Source organism: Xyrauchen texanus, chromosome 49, assembly GCF_025860055.1.
Source record: "Xyrauchen texanus isolate HMW12.3.18 chromosome 49, RBS_HiC_50CHRs, whole genome shotgun sequence".
NCBI classification, from domain to species: domain Eukaryota; kingdom Metazoa; phylum Chordata; class Actinopteri; order Cypriniformes; family Catostomidae; genus Xyrauchen; species Xyrauchen texanus.
In genome coordinates this window covers 23619357-23638762 of record NC_068324.1, presented here as the reverse complement: position 1 = coordinate 23638762, position 19406 = coordinate 23619357, and the positions used below count along the sequence as shown (strand labels likewise).

General features: G+C 42.8%; 1 protein-coding gene across 1 annotated transcript in view; it reads right to left on the bottom strand.

Moving 5' to 3' along the window:
* LOC127640088 (anoctamin-3-like) overlaps window positions 1–19406 on the bottom strand; it is a 217746-nt gene that overhangs the window by 54688 nt on the left and 143652 nt on the right. The window lies entirely within an intron of this gene.

Below are 19406 nucleotides of genomic sequence, written 5' to 3'. Positions count from 1 at the left end.
TAGGCCGTTCGATTTGACACCTCATTCGTGGGTCTACGCCAAACGGTGCGGGACGAGTTAGGTGCCGAAGTTTTGTACGGAGATAGAATAATAAAAAGTATAAAAATAAAAATAAGTATGTGAGATTACAATAGTGATGCTTTGCAAGCACCACTAACTAGATAGGTACATTTCCTGAAGAAAATGTGAGTGGTGCTTGCCGTGGCAAAACTCGATCAAATAGCATGCTTGAAAAGAACAAAAATTATGGTCATAAATAAACCAACCCAGAAGTCTCTACGTTTTTCTGATGCAGAGATATGTGATTTGTTACTCGGTTGCTAGGGTAAACCCATCTGGTTGCTAGGCAGTTACCATAGTGATAGTAATGAAGTCTCCTTGCCATCCTTATTGAAATAAGTCAACCCGGAAGTCTGTACTATTTTCTGGTGCAGAGATATGTGATTTGTTACTCGGTTGCTAGCGTAACCCCATCTGGTTGCTAGGCAGTTGCCATAGTGATAGTAATCAAGTTTCCTTGCCATCCTGAGTGAAATAAATCAACCCAGAAGTCTGTACTATTTTCTGGTGTAGAGATATGTGATTTGTTACTCGGTTGCTAGGGTACTATGTGTAGTTGCTAGGGAGTGATTTGGCAGCTGCCAATCATGAAATTCCAAAGGCTGCTTGTCAGTATGAATGACATAAATCAACTCCCATGCCTCTGTGACATTCAGAATGGAAGATATCCCTCTATGGATTTTGGTTGCTAAGGTGCTCGACAATAGTTGCTAGGGAGGGGCTAGGAAGTGTTGAGGTGATTCATGATTGGCTGTTTGCTGCCCCGAGTCAAACGAGACCACCCTTGTGTTGGTATGACACTTCTAGCCGGAGATATCCCTTTGATCTCTTTCATTAGAAGTCTATGGGACTTGTTGCTAAGGTCCTCTAAATGGTTGGTAGGGCGTGGCTTGATAGCTTTGCAATGATCCTGAGAGACTGATTGGTCGTCTTAGTAAAATGAGGCAGGCCCCTTGTCTCTATGACACTGTGATCCAGAGCTATGTTTAATTAAAAATCCCTATTTCATGGGCCGTCCTACACCATTGTAAGTCAATGGGGGCAACTTTGGGCAGCTCCTGCCCCCAGGGGTGCAACTTTTACCCCATATTGAGGTATGCTCTTACAGAGCCTGCCAGCCTCTTCAAATGTGGCAAATCACACGTTTCTGCGAAATCCTCGCTCGGAGCTGTGACGCGTCAAAGTTTGTCTCAATGTTAAGTCAATGGGATTTTTCGGCCGCTTTTTTGCCCCTGGGGCAAATACCGTACTCCGATCAGCTTATAAAAGTCATAGCACACGTGTCCTCAATAGGCCGTTCGATTTGACACCTCATTCGTGGGTCTATGCCAAACGGTGCGGGACGAGTTAGGTGCCGAAGTTTTGTTAAGAGATATAAAAATAAAAATAAAAACTAGATTAAAAAGTTTGAGTACAAACTTTAAGTTGGCTTGTGAAAGTATGGACCAGAAAGTTTGAAGTTTAAAGTAGTTTGAATTTTAAATTAGTTTAAATTAGTTTATAGTTTAAAGTAGTTTATAGTTTAAAGTAGTTTAAATGAGTTTAAAGTAGTTTATAGTTTAAAGTAGTTTGAAGTTTAAAGTAGTTTGAAGTTTAAAGTAGTTTGTAGTTTAAAGTTTAAATTAGTTGCCAGATAGATAGATAGATAGATAGATAGATAGATGGACATACAGACAGACAGACAGATAGATAGATAAATAGATAAAGACCCTCAGATAGATAGAGACAGTGTGACCAGTGTAGTCTGATTCCCAAATTAATGACTCTAATGAGCCAGTTCTTTTGAATCTAAAATGTGAAACATACAGTGTGACCAGTGTAGTCTGATTCCCAAATTAATGACTCTAATGAGCCGGTTCTTTTGAATCTACATTGTGAAACATACAGTGTGACCAGTGTAGTCTGATTCCCAAATTAATGACTCTAATGAGCCGGTTCTTTTGAATCTACAATGTAAAACTTACAGTGTGACCAGTTTAGTCTGATTCCCAAATGAATGACTCTAATGAGCCAGTTCTACAGTGTAGTGTTAAAAAAGTTTTACTTAGTTGCTAGATAGATAGATAGATCGATAGACACTCAGATAGATAGATATTTACCCTTAGATATATAGAGAGATAGATATAGATAGATAGATATTTACCGTCAGATAGATAGATAGATAGATAGAGAGAGAGAGAGAGAGATTTTTTATATAATTATGGTCATAAATAAATCAACCCAGAAGTCTGTACGATTTTCTGGTGCAGAAATATTTGATTTGTTACTCGGTTGCTAGGGTAAGCCCATGTGGTTGCTATGCAGTTACCAAGGTAATACAATACATGGCTCCTTTCCATCCTGAGTGAAATAAGTCAACCCAGAAGTCTCTACTATTTTCTGGTGCAGAGATATGTGATTTGTTACTCGGTTGCTAGGGTAACCCCATCTGGTTGATAGGCAGTTACCATAGTGATACTAATCAAGTGTCCTTGCCATCCTGAGTGAAATAAGTCAACCCAAAAGTCTCTACTATTTTCTGGTGCAGAGTTATGTGATTTGTAACTCGGTTGCTAGGGTAACCCCATCTGGTTGCTAGGCAGTTACCATAGTGATACTTATCAAGTCTCATTGACATCCTGATTGAAATAAATCAACCCAGAAGTCTCTATGAATTTCTGTTGCAGAGATATTTGATTTGTTACTCGGTTGCTAGGGTAACCCCATCTGGTTGCTAGGCAGTTACCTTAGTGATACTAATGAAGTGTCCTTGCCATCCTGATTGAAATAAGTCAATCCGGAAGTCTCTACGTTTTTCTGATGCAGAGATATGTGATTTGTTACTCGGTTGCTAAGGTAACCCCATGTGGTTGCTAGGCAGTTACCATAGTGATACTTATCAAGTCTCCTTGCCATCCTGATTGAAATAAATCAACCCAGAAGTCTCTCTAATTTTCTGGTGCAGAGATATGTGATTTGTTACTCGGTTGCTAGGGTAACCCCATGTGGTTGCTAGGCAGTTACCATAGTGATACTTATCAAGTCTTCTTGCCATCCTGATTGAAATAAATGAACCCAGAAGTCTCTCTGATTTTCTGGTGCAGAGATAGTTATTGCTAAACGGTTGCTAGGGTACTCTGTTTAGTTGCTAGGGAGTGGCTTGACAGCTGCCAATCATGAAACTCCAAAGGCTGCTTGTCAGTATGAATGATATAAACCAACTCCCATGCCTCTGTGACATTCAGAATGGAAGATATCCCTCTATGGATTTTGGTTGTTAAGGTGCTCGACAATGGTTGCTAGGGAGGGGCTAGGAAGTGTTGAGGTGATTCATGATTGGCTGTTTGCTGCCCCGAGTAAAACGAGACCACCCTTGTGTTTCTATGACACTTCTATCCGGAGATATCCCTTTGATGTCTTTCATTAGAAGTCTATGGGAGTTGTTGCTAAGGTGCTTTAAATTGTTGCTAGGGCGTGGCTTGATAGCTTCACAATGATCCCGAGAGACTGATTGGTCGTCTGAGTAAAATGAGCCCGCCCCTTGTCTCTATGACACTGTGATCCAGAGCTATGTTCAATACAAAATATCTATGCAATGAGGGAGAGAGAGAGGAGAGATGCAGGGCTGACAGGCCCTTTTTGTCTTTGTGTGTTCCCAAATTAATGACTCTAATGAGCCGGTTCTTTTGACTCTACAGTGTGAAACATACAGTGTGACCAGTGTAGTCTGATTCCCAAATTAATGACTCTAATGAGCCAGTTCTTTTGAATCTATAATGTGAAACATACAGTGTGACCAGTGTAGTCTGATTCCCAAATGAATGACTCTAATGAGCCAGTTCTTTTGAATCTACAGTGTGAAACATACAGTGTGACCAGTGTAGTCTGATTCCCAAATGAATGACTCTAATGAGCCAGTTCTACAGTGTAGTGTTAAAAAGTTTAACTTAGTTGCTAGATAGATAGATAGATAGATAGATAGATAGATAGATAGATATTTACCCTTAGATATATAGAGAGATAGATATAGATAGATAGAGAGAGAGATAGATATTTACCCTCAGATAGATAGATAGATAGATAGATAGATAGATAGATAGATAGATAGATATTGACCCTCAGATAGATGCTAGCACGTTTTTAGCATGTTTTAGCGTGTGGCTATGAAGATTTTAGGTCATTACTTTTGGCTGCTTGATAAAATAAATCCTCTGAGGGAGAGAGAGAGGAGAGATGCAGGGCTGACAGGCCCTTTTTGTCTGTGTGTGTGAAAATGTCAGTTGGGATTCAAATTTCTGAACATTCCACAATGTTAAGTCAATGGGAGTTTTTTCTGAGTTTGATCGTCATTTTTAGGAAAACCGTAAGTCCGATCAGTTAGAAAAGATATAGCACACTATTCGGGATTAGTCTGAAGGTCTGTGCCGAGTTTGGAGTATGTGGAGTTAAAGCTCTAGGAGGAGTAGCGTATAGAAATTTCTTAGTAAGAAGAATAATAATAACTAGAAAAAAAGTTCGGTCGAGACAAACTTTAAGTTGGCTTGTGAAAGTTTGGACCAGAAAGTTTGAAGAAGTTTAAAGTAGTTTGAAGTTTAAATTAGTTTAAATTAGTTTAAAGTTTAAAGTAGTTTATAGTTTAAATTAGTTTGTAGTTTAAATTAGTTTGAAGTATAAATTAGTTTGTAGTTTAAATTAGTTTGAAGTTTAAATTAGTTTAAAGTAGTTTATAGTTTAAATTAGTTTAGTTTAAATTTGTTTAAAGTAGTTTAAAGTTTAACTTAGTTGCTAGATAGATAGATAGATAGATAGATAGATAGATAGATAGATAGATAGATAGACAGACACTCAGATAGAGAGATAGATAGATATTTACCCTCAGATAGATAGATAGATAGATCGATAGATAGATAGACATTGACCCTCAGATAGATAGATAGATAGATAGATAGATAGATATTGACCCTCAGATAGATAGATAGATAGATGGATGGATTGATTGATGGATGGATTGATCCTTGCTACCCTGAGTCCCAAGAACAAAGCCAGAAGTCTTTATGTTGTTCAGTTGCAGAGATATGTGATTTGTTACTCGGTTGCTAGGGTAACCCCATATGGTTGCTAGGCAGTTACCATAGTGATACTTATCAAGTCTTCTTGCCATCCTGATTGAAATAAATCAACCCAGAAGTCTCTACGATTTTCTGTTGCAGAGATATGTGATTTGTTACTCGGTTGCTAGGGTAACCCCATCTGGTTGTTAGGCAGTCACCATAGTGATACTTATCAAGTGTTCTTGACATCCTGATTGAAATGAACCAACCCAGAAGTCTCTACGATTTTCTGGTCCAGAGATATGTGAATTGTTACTCGGTTGCTAGGGTAACCCAATATGGTTGCTAGACCGCTACCATAGTGATACATATCAAGTCTCATTGACATCCTGATTGAAATAAATCAACCCAGAAGTCTCTATGATTTTCTGGTGCAGAGATATTTGATTTGTTACTCGGTTGCTAGGGTAACCCCATCTGGTTGCTAGGCAGTTACCTTAGTGATACTAATGAAGTGTCCTTGCCATCCTGATTGAAATAAGTCAATCCGAAGTCTCTACGCTTTTCTGATGCAGAGATATGTGATTTGTTACTCGGTTGCTAAGGTAACCCCATGTGGTTGCTAGGCAGTTACCATAGTGATACTTATCAAGTCTCCTTGCCATCCTGATTGAAATAAATCAACCCAGAAGTCTCTCTGATTTTCTGGTGCAGAGATATGTGATTTGTTACTCGGTTGCTAGGCTAACCCCATCTGGTTGTTAGGCAGTCACCATAGTGATACTTATCAAGTCTTCTTGACATCCTGATTGAAATAAACCAACCCAGAAGTCTCTACGATTTTCTGGTCCAGAGATATGTGATTTGTTACTCGGTTGCTAGGGTAACCCAATGTGGTTGCTAGGCAGTTACCATAGTGATACTTGTCAAGTCTCCTTGACATCCTGATTGAAATAAATCAACCCAGAAGTCTCTACGATTATCTGGTGCAGAGATATGTGATTTGTTACTCGGTTGCTAGGGTAACCCCATCTGGTTGCTAGGCAGTTACCATAGTGATACTTATCAAGTCTCCTTGCCATCCTGATTGAAATAAATCAACCCAGAAATCTCTTGATTTTCTGGTGCAGAGATATGTGATTTGTTACTCGGTTGCTAGGGTAACCCCATCTGGTTGTTAGGCAGTCACCATAGTGATACTTATCAAGTCTTCTTGACATCCTGATTGAAATAAACCAACCCAGAAGTCTCTACGATTTTCTGGTCCAGAGATAAGTGATTTGTTACTCGGTTGCTAGGGTAACCCAATGTGGTTGCTAGGCAGTTACCATAGTGATATTTATCAAGTCTCCTTGACATCCTGATTGAAATAAATCAACCCAGAAGTCTCTACGATTATCTGGTGCAGAGATATGTGATTTGTTACTTGGTTGCTAGGGTAACCACATCTGGTTGCTAGGCAGTTACCATAGTGATACTAATGAAGTCTCTTTGCCATCCTGATTGAAATAAGTCAATCCGAAGTCTCTACGCTTTTCTGATGCAGAGATATGTGATTTGTTACTCGGTTGCTAAGGTAACCCCATGTGGTTGCTAGGCAGTTACCATAGTGATACTTATCAAGTCTCCTTGCCATCCTGATTGAAATAAATCAACCCAGAAGTCTCTCTGATTTTCTGGTGCAGAGATATGTGATTTGTTACTCGGTTGCTAGGGTAACCCCATGTGGTTGCTAGGCAGTTACCATAGTGATACTTATCAAGTCTCCTTGCCATCCTGCTTGAAATAAATGAACCCAGAAGTCTCTCTGATTTTCTGGTGCAGAGATATAGTTATTGCTAAACGGTTGCTAGGGTACTCTGTTTAGTTGCTAGGGAGTGGCTTGACAGCTGCCAATTATGAAACTCCAAAGGCTGCTTGTCAGTATGAATGATATAAACCAACTCCCATGCCTCTGTGACATTCAGAATGGAAGATATCCCTCTATGGATTTTGGTTGTTAAGGTGCTCGACAATGGTTGCTAGGGAGGGGCTAGGAAGTGTTGAGGTGATTCATGATTGGCTGTTTGCTGCCACGAGTCAAACGAGACCACCCTTGTGTTTCTATGACACTTCTATCCGAGATATCCCTTTGATATCTTTCATTAGAAGTCTATGGGAGTTGTTGCTAAGGTGCTTTAAATTGTTGCTAGGGCGTGGCTTGATAGCTTCACAATGATCCCGAGAGACTGATTGGTCGTCTGAGTAAAATGAGCCCGCCCCTTGTCTCTATGACACTGTGATCCAGAGCTATGTTCAATACAAAATCCCTATGCAATGAGGGAGAGAGAGAGGGAGAGATGCAGGGCTGACAGGCCCTTTTTGTCTGTGTGTGTTCCCAAATTAATGACTCTAATGAGCCGGTTCTTTTGACTCTACAGTGTGAAACATACAGTGTGACCAGTGTAGTCTGATTCCCAAATGAATGACTCTAATGATCCAGTTCTTTTGAATCTACAGTGTGAAACATACAGTGTGACCAGTGTAGTCTGATTCCCAAATGAATGACTCTAATGATCCAGTTCTTTTGAATCTACAGTGTGAAACATACAGTGTGACCAGTGTAGTCTGATTCCCAAATTAATGACTCTAATGAGCCAGTTCTTTTGAATCTACAATGTGAAACATACAGTGTGACCAGTGTAGTCTGATTCCCAAATTAATGACTCTAATGATCCAGTTCTTTTGAATCTACAATGTGAAACATACAGTGTGACCAGTGTAGTCTGATTCCCAAATTAATGACTCTAATGAGCCAGTTCTTTTGAATCTACAATGTGAAACATACAGTGTGACCAGTTTAGTCTGATTCCCAAATGAATGACTCTAATGAGCCAGTTCTACAGTGTAGTGTTAAAAAGTTTAACTTAGTTGCTAGATAGATAGATAGATAGATAGATAGATAGATAGATAGATATTTACCCTTAGATATATAGAGAGATAGATATAGATAGATAGAGAGAGAGATAGATATTTACCCTCAGATAGATAGATAGATAGATAGATAGATAGATAGATAGATAGATAGATAGATAGATAGATATTTAGATAGATAGATAGATATTGACCCTCAGATAGATGCTAGCACGTTTTTAGCATGTTTTAGTGTGTGGCTAGGAAGATTTTAGGTCATTACTTTTTGGCTGCTTGATAAAAGAAATCCTCTGAGGGAGAGAGAGAGGGAGAGATGCAGGGCTGACAGGCCCTTTTTGTCTGTGTGTGTGAAAATGTCAGTTGGAATTTGAATTTCTGAACATTCCGCAATGTTAAGTCAATGGGAGTTTTTTCCGAGTTTGATCATCATTTTTAGGAAAACCGTAAGTCCGATCAGTTAGAAAAGATATAGCACACTATTCGGGATTAGTCTGAAGGTCTGTGCCGAGTTTGGTGCCTGTAGCTTAAAAGCTCTAGGAGGAGTTAGTCTTGGTAATTTTAGTCTCAGAAGAATAATAATAATAATAATAATAATAATAAGTTTAAATAGGATTTCAGTAAGTTGGCTCTCACAAGCCAACTTAATAATAAGTATGTGAGATTACAATAGTGATGCTTTGCAAGCACCACTAATAAGTATGTGAGATTACAATAGTGATGCTTTGCAAGCACCACTAATAAGTATGTGAGATTACAATAGTGATGCTTTGCAAGCACCACTAATAAGTATGTGAGATTACAATAGTGATGCTTTGCAAGCACCACTAATAAGAAAAATAAGTATGTGAGATTACAATAGTGATGCTTTGCAAGCACCACTAATAATAATAAGAAAAAGAAAAATAAGTATGTGAGATTACAATAGTGATGCTTTGCAAGCACCACTAATAATAAGTTTAAATAGGATTTCAGTAAGTTGGCTTTCACAAGCCAACTTAATAAGTTTAAGTAGGATTTCAGTAAGTTGGCTCTCACAAGCCAACTTAATAATAATAATTATAAGTTTAAATAGGATTTCAGTAAGTTGGCTCTCACAAGCCAACTGAATAAGAATCGGAATAATAATAAGTTTAAGTAGGATTTCAGTAAGTTGGCTCTCACAAGCCAACTTAATAAGAATCGGAATAATAATAAGTTTAAGTAGGATTTCAGTAAGTTGGCTCTCACAAACCAACTTAATAAGTTTAAGTAGGATTTCAGTAAGTTGGCTCTCACAAGCCAACTTAACAAGAATCGGAATAATAATAAGTTTAAATAGGATTTCAGTAAGTTGGCTCTCACAAGCCAACTTAATAAGAATCGGAATAATAATAAGTTTAAGTAGGATTTCAGTAAGTTGGCTCTCACAAGCCAACTTAATAAGAATCGGAATAATAATAAGTTTAAGTAGGATTTCAGTAAGTTGGCTCTCACAAGCCAACTTAATAAGTTTAAGTAGGATTTCAGTAAGTTGGCTCTCACAAGCCAACTTAACAAGAATCGGAATAATAATAAGTTTAAATAGGATTTCAGTAAGTTGGCTCTCACAAGCCAACTTAATAAGAATCGGAATAATAATAAGTTTAAGTAGGATTTCAGTAAGTTGGCTCTCACAAGCCAACTTAATAAGAATCGGAATAATAATAAGTTTAAGTAGGATTTCAGTAAGTTGGCTCTCACAAGCCAACTTAATAAGTTTAAGTAGGATTTCAGTAAGTTGGCTCTCACAAGCCAACTTAATAAGAATCGGAATAATAATAAGTTTAAGTAGGATTTCAGTAAGTTGGCTCTCACAAGCCAACTTAATAAGTTTAAGTAGGATTTCAGTAAGTTGGCTCTCACAAGCCAACTTAATAATTCTCCAATATCAGCCTTGGTGAGGTACAATTGATTAACTGTCATGCATTTCTAAACTCTTAATTATTTTAATTATCGCTGCCATTTTTGTTGAATAGTTCTATTTATAACATATTAGCAAGTATTTTTAGATAAAAAGGTACAGGTACAGGTACATTTATTCATATCAGCACAGGAACTGAACCCGGGTCATTCTGCATGAAGAATACTTTGCCAGCCTCTGACCCAACCTGACAATGTACATTTAAAATTTCCTGTCTCGACTGTTAATATTTATTTTACTATTACTACTAATAATATACTCAGTGGTCACTTTATTAGGTACACATGTACACCTACTTATTCATGCGATTATCTATACAGTTAGGGTACTCGAGTTTGAACTCAGAGTCCAATTTTAATGGACTTGGACTTGTCACGGACTCTAGCTTTTCAGACTTGGGATTTTTTTCAGAATCTGGCCAAGTTCATGGCATTTGTGATGCAATGAAAAACAAACAAACAAACAAACAAACAAACAAATAATGTAACATAGGGTGACCATACATCCTGTTTTCCCCAGACATGCCATCTTTTTCAGACCTGAAAAATTCATCCGGCCGAGATTTCAAAATTGCCTCTAAAGGTCCAGGATTCTGCTTTGTCTTCATGATGATGAAGACTCTCTACAGTTAGTACTCTCATACATCCTGTGTATTTAATACCTCTGTGTGTTACCTGTAAAGCTGGCAGTTGTGTTTCAATGGCAAAAAAATTCAGAAAACACAATGAACACATGTGAAACACATGTTAAGGGGAGAAATCTCTATTCACCTATTATCCATACTAAATATAATGTGAAAAGAACAAAACATCAGCTCAAAGTGAGTTTGTCAAAAATGTGATCTTTAAGGAAATAGGCTACATCTGGACACAGCAGGAGGACTGAAAAGTGTGAAGTGTAGTTCTAAATATAAATATTTATTTATTTATTTATTATTATTATAATTTTTTTTATGATTATTATCATTTATTAAATGTATTTAATTAATTACATTAAATGTATTTCACCCATACATTTTATATAAAACTAAATTAAATTGAATGAACAAATTGAAAATGAAGTAGATATAAAAACTAAATAAAAATTTGAAATAATATTAACTGTGGTTCCCTATCTGTCACTCACTCAACGTTGTGTCAATGTACTGACACTAGGGGTCACTCTTGGAGGCCCGAGACACCTTCTGATTTTTATAAAAGGCCAATGAGAACTGGAGAGTGGTATTTGCATATAAAGGAGGGGGCGTGCATACAGCTCATTCAGATTTTCTCTTATGAGCCTAGAAGTCACTATTTCATTGTGAAATAAGCAAGCTGAATTCCCACGGCTTCCATTCACCATCCTTGCAGCGCATTACAGCGGCTTCCTTCCCTCTCTGCACGGGTGCACTGCAGAGATCGTTCTTAGAGAGTATTCTCAAAGAGTATTTTCCTTTCTTTTTTAACTTTTTTTTTATTAAATATTTTTTAATAGTTTTCACATTTACAACAAATAAAACAAGGATCCACTATGAAATACATTGAAGAAAACAAATCAACATACCAACACACTACAAACAAATAAACCAAATGGCTCAGCATGCATAGCTACATAGAACAGGCTGACAGACCTTTTCCCAACTGTTTGAAACAGGCATTTTTCAAGAGGGGATACTTCAAAATTATCTTGTCTGGGGATAGCATATTTCTCAACCATTTGTTGAAATGACAGTAACGTATTATCAGCAAATAAATCTTTCAATGTGTTTATGCCATTATTACCTCATTGTCTAAAGCCAGCATCAATTAACCCCAGCTGGAAGTCAGGATTATTACGAATAGGAGTGAAAACAGATGTTAATTTAGACCTCCTTTCAAGACTACGCATTAGCCACCATGACTTAATTGTATTAAGTGTAACAGGGTTGCCACAGCTCAACCTGATAATTTTATATTTCTTAATAAACAGCAGGTCCCTCAATGGATATCCTGAAAATGAAGTTTCAATATCCAGCCAAACCGAAGTTGTCTTATTTGAGACCCAATCATAAATATATCCTCATATGCACACACAACTGAAACTGTCTAAAATTTGGTAAGTCTAAACCTCCCACAGAGCTTGGTAATTGCAAGGTAGACATCTTTAGCTTGGGTTACGTTTGCTCCATATAAAAGAGCTAAGCCAGCCATGTAGTTTCTTTATGACCCCATTTGAAAACAGGACAGGAATCATTTGGATAGGGTATAGTAATCTAGGCAGTATATTCATCTTGATCAAAGCTATACGTCCCAGCCAAGAGACTGGTAAAGAACTCCATCGCTTCAGATCTTGCCTTACCCTCTCAAACAGGGGAACAAAGTTAGCTTTATACATTTGCTTAAATCCAGGGGTTATGAGTATACCTAAATAGACAAAGCCTGATGGTGACCACTTAAAGGGGAAAGAAGGTAATGTTGCTGGTATGGAAGTTAGGTTCCCTAATGGCATTGCCTCTGATTTTGTCAGATTAACTTTATACCCAGAGAATTTACTAAATAAATTAATAATACTAAGTAATACAGGTATTGATGTCTCCGGACTAGAAATCAAAATCAAAACATCATCGGCATATATGCTTATTTTATTATCAGAATTTCCCACTTGTAAACCCTGTATGGAGGGTGTATTCCTTATGGCCTCTGCTAAAGGTTCAATAAATATGGCAAACAGAAGAGGAGACAGGGGACAGCCCTGTCTTGTTCCTCTATGTACAGGGAAGCTGTCTGATCTGAGCCCATTAGCCAGAATGGCTGCCTGGGCATTGCTACAAGACCTTGACCCATCTGATAAAATTATCCCCTAAACCAAACTTATTCAAACAATAAAAAAGCATTTTCATTCAATTCGACCAAAGGCTTTCTCTGCATCCAAAGAAAGTACTAAGCCATCAACCTGTCTTTGCTGGAAGGCCTGAATAATATTATTACAAGAATTCCGTCCCCTTATGAAGCCGGTTTGATCCACCTGTATGATTTTAGGTAAGATACCTTCAAGTCGTGTAGCCAGGAACTTTGACAAGATCTTCCGATCCACGTTAAGAAGAGCTATAGGTCTGTATGAGGCACAAGACTCAGGACATTTCCCTTTTTTCAGAATAAGTGAAATATTTGCTTCTCTCAAAGTCTTGGGCAGATCAGTGTGCAAGAATGAGTTATTAAACATAGTAAGTAAGGGGTCAACTAATAGGTCTGCAAACTCCTTGTAGAATTCACTACCAAACCCATCAGGTCCAGGGGCTTTCCCACACTGTAGAGTTTTGATGGCATTAATCAACTCTTCTCTGGAAATTGGGGCATTAAGAACAGATTGTTGCTTTGACGTTATAATTGGCAAACTAAGTTGGGAGAATAATTTATCCATTAAAACAAAAGCATTGCTTGGCTGTTCAGAAGTATAAAGATTCTGATAAAATGTCTTAAATGTGTCAATTATGAGCTTATTATCATATATGCGACTACCTTGAGCACCACAAATGGCTGCAATTGCTTGTGACTCTGCTCTTTTTTTAGTGAGGTATGCCAGATATTTTCCAGGCTTATCCCCATGCTCATAAAATTTTAGTCTGATAAATCTGAGTTTAACTTCCTCATCTTGGGTTAAGAGATTATCTAAGGTTGTTCTGACTGCAGTTATTTCTTTTAATACAATAGAGGATGAGGATTCAACATAGGCTCTTTCTTTAGCTTTAAGCTCAGCCATTAACACATTTTTCTTTTCCATTTTGTGCCGTCTTTTACTGGCCGAAAAAGAAATAATCAACCCTCTAACATATGCCTTAGCGGTTTCCCATAATAGGGCAGGGTCCTCTGTGGACTGAGAATTAGTGAAAAAAAAAATCAAAATTCAGTAGTAAAATGGGTAATAAACTGTAATGCTGAGTAACGAGGCTGACGAAGAGGTGCGGATCCAAATGCAGTTTGAACTTTATTTAGCTGAATAGACAGGGCAAAACACAAAGCAACAACCCACGATGGGGAAAAGAAACGTAAACTCGATAAGGAAACCACGGTAGACACAAACAGGGAACTAGGGAGAGAGGCACACACCAGGCTAACATCAAACGACGATCGACAAAGACAGCACAAAGACACGGGGTATAAATAGACAAACGTGGGAAAGGTGGCCAATGAAAGAACAGAACTCAAACAAGGTGATAAACAGAAACCAAAGGCAAATTAACCAGGGCAGGTGTAAACAATGAACAGTGAATACGAACGCTAACAGAGGGTTGTGGAATCAAATAAAGGACTAAAGTGACAACAAGATGGAAAACGAGAGGGCAACAGTGAAACGAGACAGGGTGGACTATGGAATTAAATAAGGGACTAAAGTGAAAACTTAAGAAGTGAAAAGTGACAAGATAGAAAACAAGGGGGCAACAGAGAGACAAGACAGGTTAATCATTACATAGCCCCCCCTTTAAAGATCGGATTCCAGACGATCCAAAACAATAAAAAAAACACAAAAGACAAAAAAGACCCACAAAGAAAAAACAAAATGAGGGCACCAGGGGCACACACACAGAGACAGTCCACGGGGTACAAGGGGCACTGCGACAGTCCACGGGGGCCATTAGGCAGTCCAGGGAGGTGGAGAGGGTAGACTGGTAGACCATGGAGGCCGAGAGGGCAGGCAAGCAGTCTATGGGGGTGTGCCAAGGGACCAGGGTCAGGTGGCCGCAGAACAGAGGCCGGTTTAGATGGCCCGGAGCTGGCCACCTGGCAAGGACAGGGACCGGGTCGGGGGGCCTGGGAGGAGGCCACTGGGCAGGGACTGGATCAGGAGGCCAGGGAAGAGGACTCAGGACAGGAACAGGGGCAGGAGGCCTGGGTGGAGGCCACAGGACGGGAACAGGGTCAGAAGCCCTGGGAGGAGGCCACAAGACAGGGACCGGGTCAGGAGGCCTGGGAGGAGGCCACAGGATAGAGGCCAGCTTCGGTGGCCTGGGAGGTGGGCGTGGGCCAATGGCCGGTTCAGGGGACCTGGGGGGTGTGGCCACTGGGGGAGCTGGCGGAGCCGCGTGAGGCGGAGCCAAGGAGGACCTCTGAGGCGGGGCAGTCGAAGACTTGGGTGGCGGCGCCGCAGGAGGCATAGGCAGGGCCGCAGGAGACCCTGGGGGCAGAGCAGAGGCAGGCAGAGCCATGGTGTACCCTGTGGGCGGAGCCGTAGAAGGCTTGGGAGGCGGCGCCGTGGAAGGCTCGGGAGACGGAGCCGAGGGAGGCTCGGGAGGTGGAGCCGGGGGAGGCGATGGCGTAGAAGGCTCAGAAGGCGGAGCTGAGGGAGGCCCAGGAGGCGGAGCCGAAAGAGGTTCCAGAGGCGGAGCCCTAGAAGGCTCTGGAGGCTCAGGAGGCGGAGCTGAGGGCGGTTGCGCCGTAGACAGTTCTTGAGGCGGAGGCCTGGAAGGCTCCGGGGACGGAGCCGAGGAAGGCACAGGAGACGGAGCCAAGGAAGGCTCAGGAGGCGGAGTCGCAGAAGGCTCTGGAGGCGGAGCCGCAGAAGGCTCGGGAGGCGGAGCCACAGGAGGCTCCGGAGGCGGAGCCGCAGGAGGCTCTGGAGGAGACTCGGAAGGCAGAGCCGTGGATGGCTCGAGAGGCTTGAAGGGTAGAGCCCTGGGAAGCTCGAGGGGCTTGAGAGGCGGAGCCCTGGAAGGCTCGAGAGGCTTGAGAGGCGGAGCCCTGGAAGGCTCGAGAGGCTCGAGGGGCGGAGCCCTGGAAGGCTCGAGAGGCGGAGCCCTGGAAGGCTCGAGAGGCGGAGCCCTGGAAGGCTCGAGAGGCGGAGCCCTGGAAGGCTCGAGAGGCTTGAGGGGCGGAGCCCTGGAAGGCTCGAGAGGCTTGAGGGGCGGAGCCCTGGGAGGCTCGAGAGGCTTGAGGGGCGGAGCCCTGGGAGGCTCGAGGGGCGGAGCCCTGGGAGGCTCGAGAGGCTTGAGGGGCAGAGCCCTGGGAGGCTCGAGAGGCTTGAGAGGCGGAGCCCTGGGAGGCTCGAGAGGCTTGAGAGACGGAGCCCTGGGAGGCTCGAGAGGCTTGAGAGACGGAGCCCTGGGAGGCTCGAGAGGCTTGAGAGATGGAGCCCTGGGAGGCTCGAGAGGCGGAGCTCCGGAAGGCCCGAGAGGCTTGAGAGGCGGAGCTCCGGAAGGCCCGAGAGGCTTGAGAGGCGGAGCCCTGGAAGGCCCGAGAGGCTTGAGGGGCGGAGCCCTGGAAGGCTCGAGAGGCGGAGCCGTAGGAGGCTCAAGAGGCTCTGGGGGCGGAACCGTCAGAGGCTTGAGTGGATCGAGAGGCGGAGCAATCGGAGGCTCTGGAGGCGGAGCCGTAGGAGGCCCCGTAGGCGGAGTTGCAGGAGGCTCGAGAGGCTCTGGGGTGGAGCCGTAGGAGGCTTGGGGGGCGGAGCCCTGGTAGGCTTGAGAGGTTCAGGAGGTGGAGCCCTGGGAGGCTCGAGAGGCTTGAGGGGCGGACCCCTGGTAGGTTCGAGAGGCGGAGTCCTGGAAGACTCGAGAGGCTCGAGAGGCGGAGCTCTGGAAGGCTCGGGAGGCGGAGCTCTGGAAGGCTCGGGAGGCGGAGCTCTGGAAAGCTCGGGAGGCGGAGCTCTGGAAAGCTCGGGAAACTCGGGTGGCTGAGCTCCGGAAAGCTCGGGAAACTCGGATGGCTGAGCTCTGGAAAGCTCGGAAACTCGGATGGCTGAGCTCTGGAAAGCCTCGGAAACTCGGATGGCTGAGCTCTGGAAAGCTCGGAAACTCGGATGGCTGAGCTCTGGAAAGCTTCGGGAGGAGGAGCCCTGGAAGGCTCGAGAGGCGCTGGCTCTTGGACGGTCACGGCCATTGGCTCTTGGACGGTCGTGGCTACTGGCACTGGCTCTTGGACGGTCAAGGCTACTGGCGCTGGCTCTTGGACGGTCGAGGCTACAGGCGCTGGCTCAGGGACGGTCGAGGCTACAGGCGCTGGCTCAGGGACGGTCGAGGCTACAGGCGCTGGCTCAGGGACGGTCGAGGCTACAGGCGCTGGCTCAGGGACGGTCGAGGCTACAGGCGCTGGCTCAGGGACGGTCGAGGCTTGCGGCACTGGCTCATTGACGTTTGAGGCTTGCGGCACTGGCTCATTGACGTTTGAGGCTTGCGGCACTGGCTCATTGACGTTTGAGGCTTGCGGCACTGGCTCATTGACGTTTGAGGCTTGTGGCACTGGCTCATTGGCGTTTGAGGCTTGCGGCACTGGCTGGGTTACCATGGTTGGCGAGGATTCGGGCTCGCTCACGGTGACATGCATGGGCTCTAGCTCGCTCACGGTGACATGCGTGGGCTCTAGCTCGCTCACCGTGACATGCGTGGGCTCTAGCTCCCTCACCGTGACATGCGTGGGCTCTAGCTCGCTCACCGTGACATGCATGGGCTCTAGCTCGCTCACCGTGACATGCGTGGGCCGGGAGGCGGAAGCCCGTCTTCTCCTCCTTCTCCGGGCAGACGAGGAGGACCGCGCTAGCTCGTTGACCGGCGCGAAAGGACGAACCACGGGCTGAATGGAGGGTCAATTCTGCGGAGGCGCTACGGGGTTCTCCTCGATGATGTCCACAGTTAGATGAGAACCGCAGATCTGTAGGGTCTCCTCAACGAACGCGTCAAGCGTCCAGTCGCTAGCGTTGCCGGTGGCAGCCGCTCCTTCAGCCCATCATTCAGGTTGCCTCGGAAGAAGACCACGAGAGAGTAATTAGGAAAGTCTGAAATGTTTGACAGAGCCAGAAAGTCGTGGATGTGGTCTTCTATAGGTCGGTCCCCTTGCTTCAGGCTGAGCAGATCGTAATTCGCTTGAAAAACTGCTGGATCCATAGGGGGTCGATCGTTCTGTAATGCTGAGTAACGAGGCTGACGAAGAGGTGCGGATCCAAATGCAGTTTGAACTTTATTTAGCTGAATAGACAGGGCAAAACACAAAGCAACAACCCACGATGGGGAAAAGAAACGTAAACTCGATAAGGAAACCACGGTAGACACAAACAGGGAACTAGGGAGAGAGGCACACACCAGGCTAACATCAAACGACGATCGACAAAGACAGCACAAAGACACAGGGTATAAATAGACAAACGTGGGAAAGGTGGCCAATGAAAGAACAGAACTCAAACAAGGTGATAAACAGAAACCAAAGGCAAATTAACCAGGGCAGGTGTAAACAATGAACAGTGAATACGAACGCTAACAGAGGGTTGTGGAATCAAATAAAGGACTAAAGTGACAACAAGATGGAAAACGAGAGGGCAACAGTGAAACGAGACAGGGTGGACTATGGAATTAAATAAGGGACTAAAGTGAAAACTTAAGAAGTGAAAAGTGACAAGATAGAAAACAAGGGGGCAACAGAGAGACAAGACAGGTTAATCATTACATAAACGTATCATCTTTCAAAATAGATGTGTTCAGTCTCCAGTATTTCCATCTGGTGTTTACACCCTTAAGGGAGAGATCCAGTATTACACTGGCATGGTCCGAAATTAAAATACTGCCAATTGAACAACATAAAACTGTGTGTAGAGAAAGTCCTGACAGAAAAAAAGTAATCAATTCTACTCTGACACCCATGAGGTGGAGAGAAAAAAAGTGTATGCCTTGTCTGTAGGATGGATTGTACGCCATACATCAACAAATCCCAACTCTTCACATACAGAGCTGAGTGCTTTAGCTTGTGGAGACAGAGGTACAGTTTTAGGAGGTAACCTATCAATGAGAGGGTTCCATATACAGTTAAAATCCCCATCTACTATAACAATATCTGACTTAATCTGAGAGAAATCCAAGAATGCCTTCGTTATAAAGTCAGAGGGATGAGCAGGGGGGTAATACACATTCAGTATGGAGATAACTGTACTTTGCAAAACACCCTTAACAAATAACATACCGCCCATTCTTGTCCTTAATACAGTCTGACATTGAAAAGAGAAGAGTTTTTCTCAGTAAAATAGACACTTCTCTGCTTCTGGAGGTGTATGAGGAGAAGAAGACCTGATCAAACCCTTCCCTTTGTAATTTTAGATGTTCAGTGTCATCCAAATGTGTTTCTTGCAAAAGAGCAATGTCAATATATACTTTTTTCAGAAAAGTCAGGACTTTCCTTCTTTTAACAGGACTATGAACCCCTTTAATATTCCATGTACACAGACGTAACTTATTACTAGCCATACTGTCTAGCTAAACCCATCATGTAGGGAGAGCTAACATAAATCAAAAACCACGTGACACCATATGTACGGTCACTGAGCCAAGAGAAAAAAATGAAAAAACAAAGAGAACAAGATCTATTATACAGAAAATACAAATGTAGGCCAATATAGTTACCTGCCCCACACAAGTTAAAAAACAAATTAAAAACAAAAAGCCCACAAACTCCAGGGGGCTACTTAACCTGCAGGGCTCTTCAAACTTCTTCCACATCCAGGCAGCATGCCTAGGAAAATTCGCCATTCAT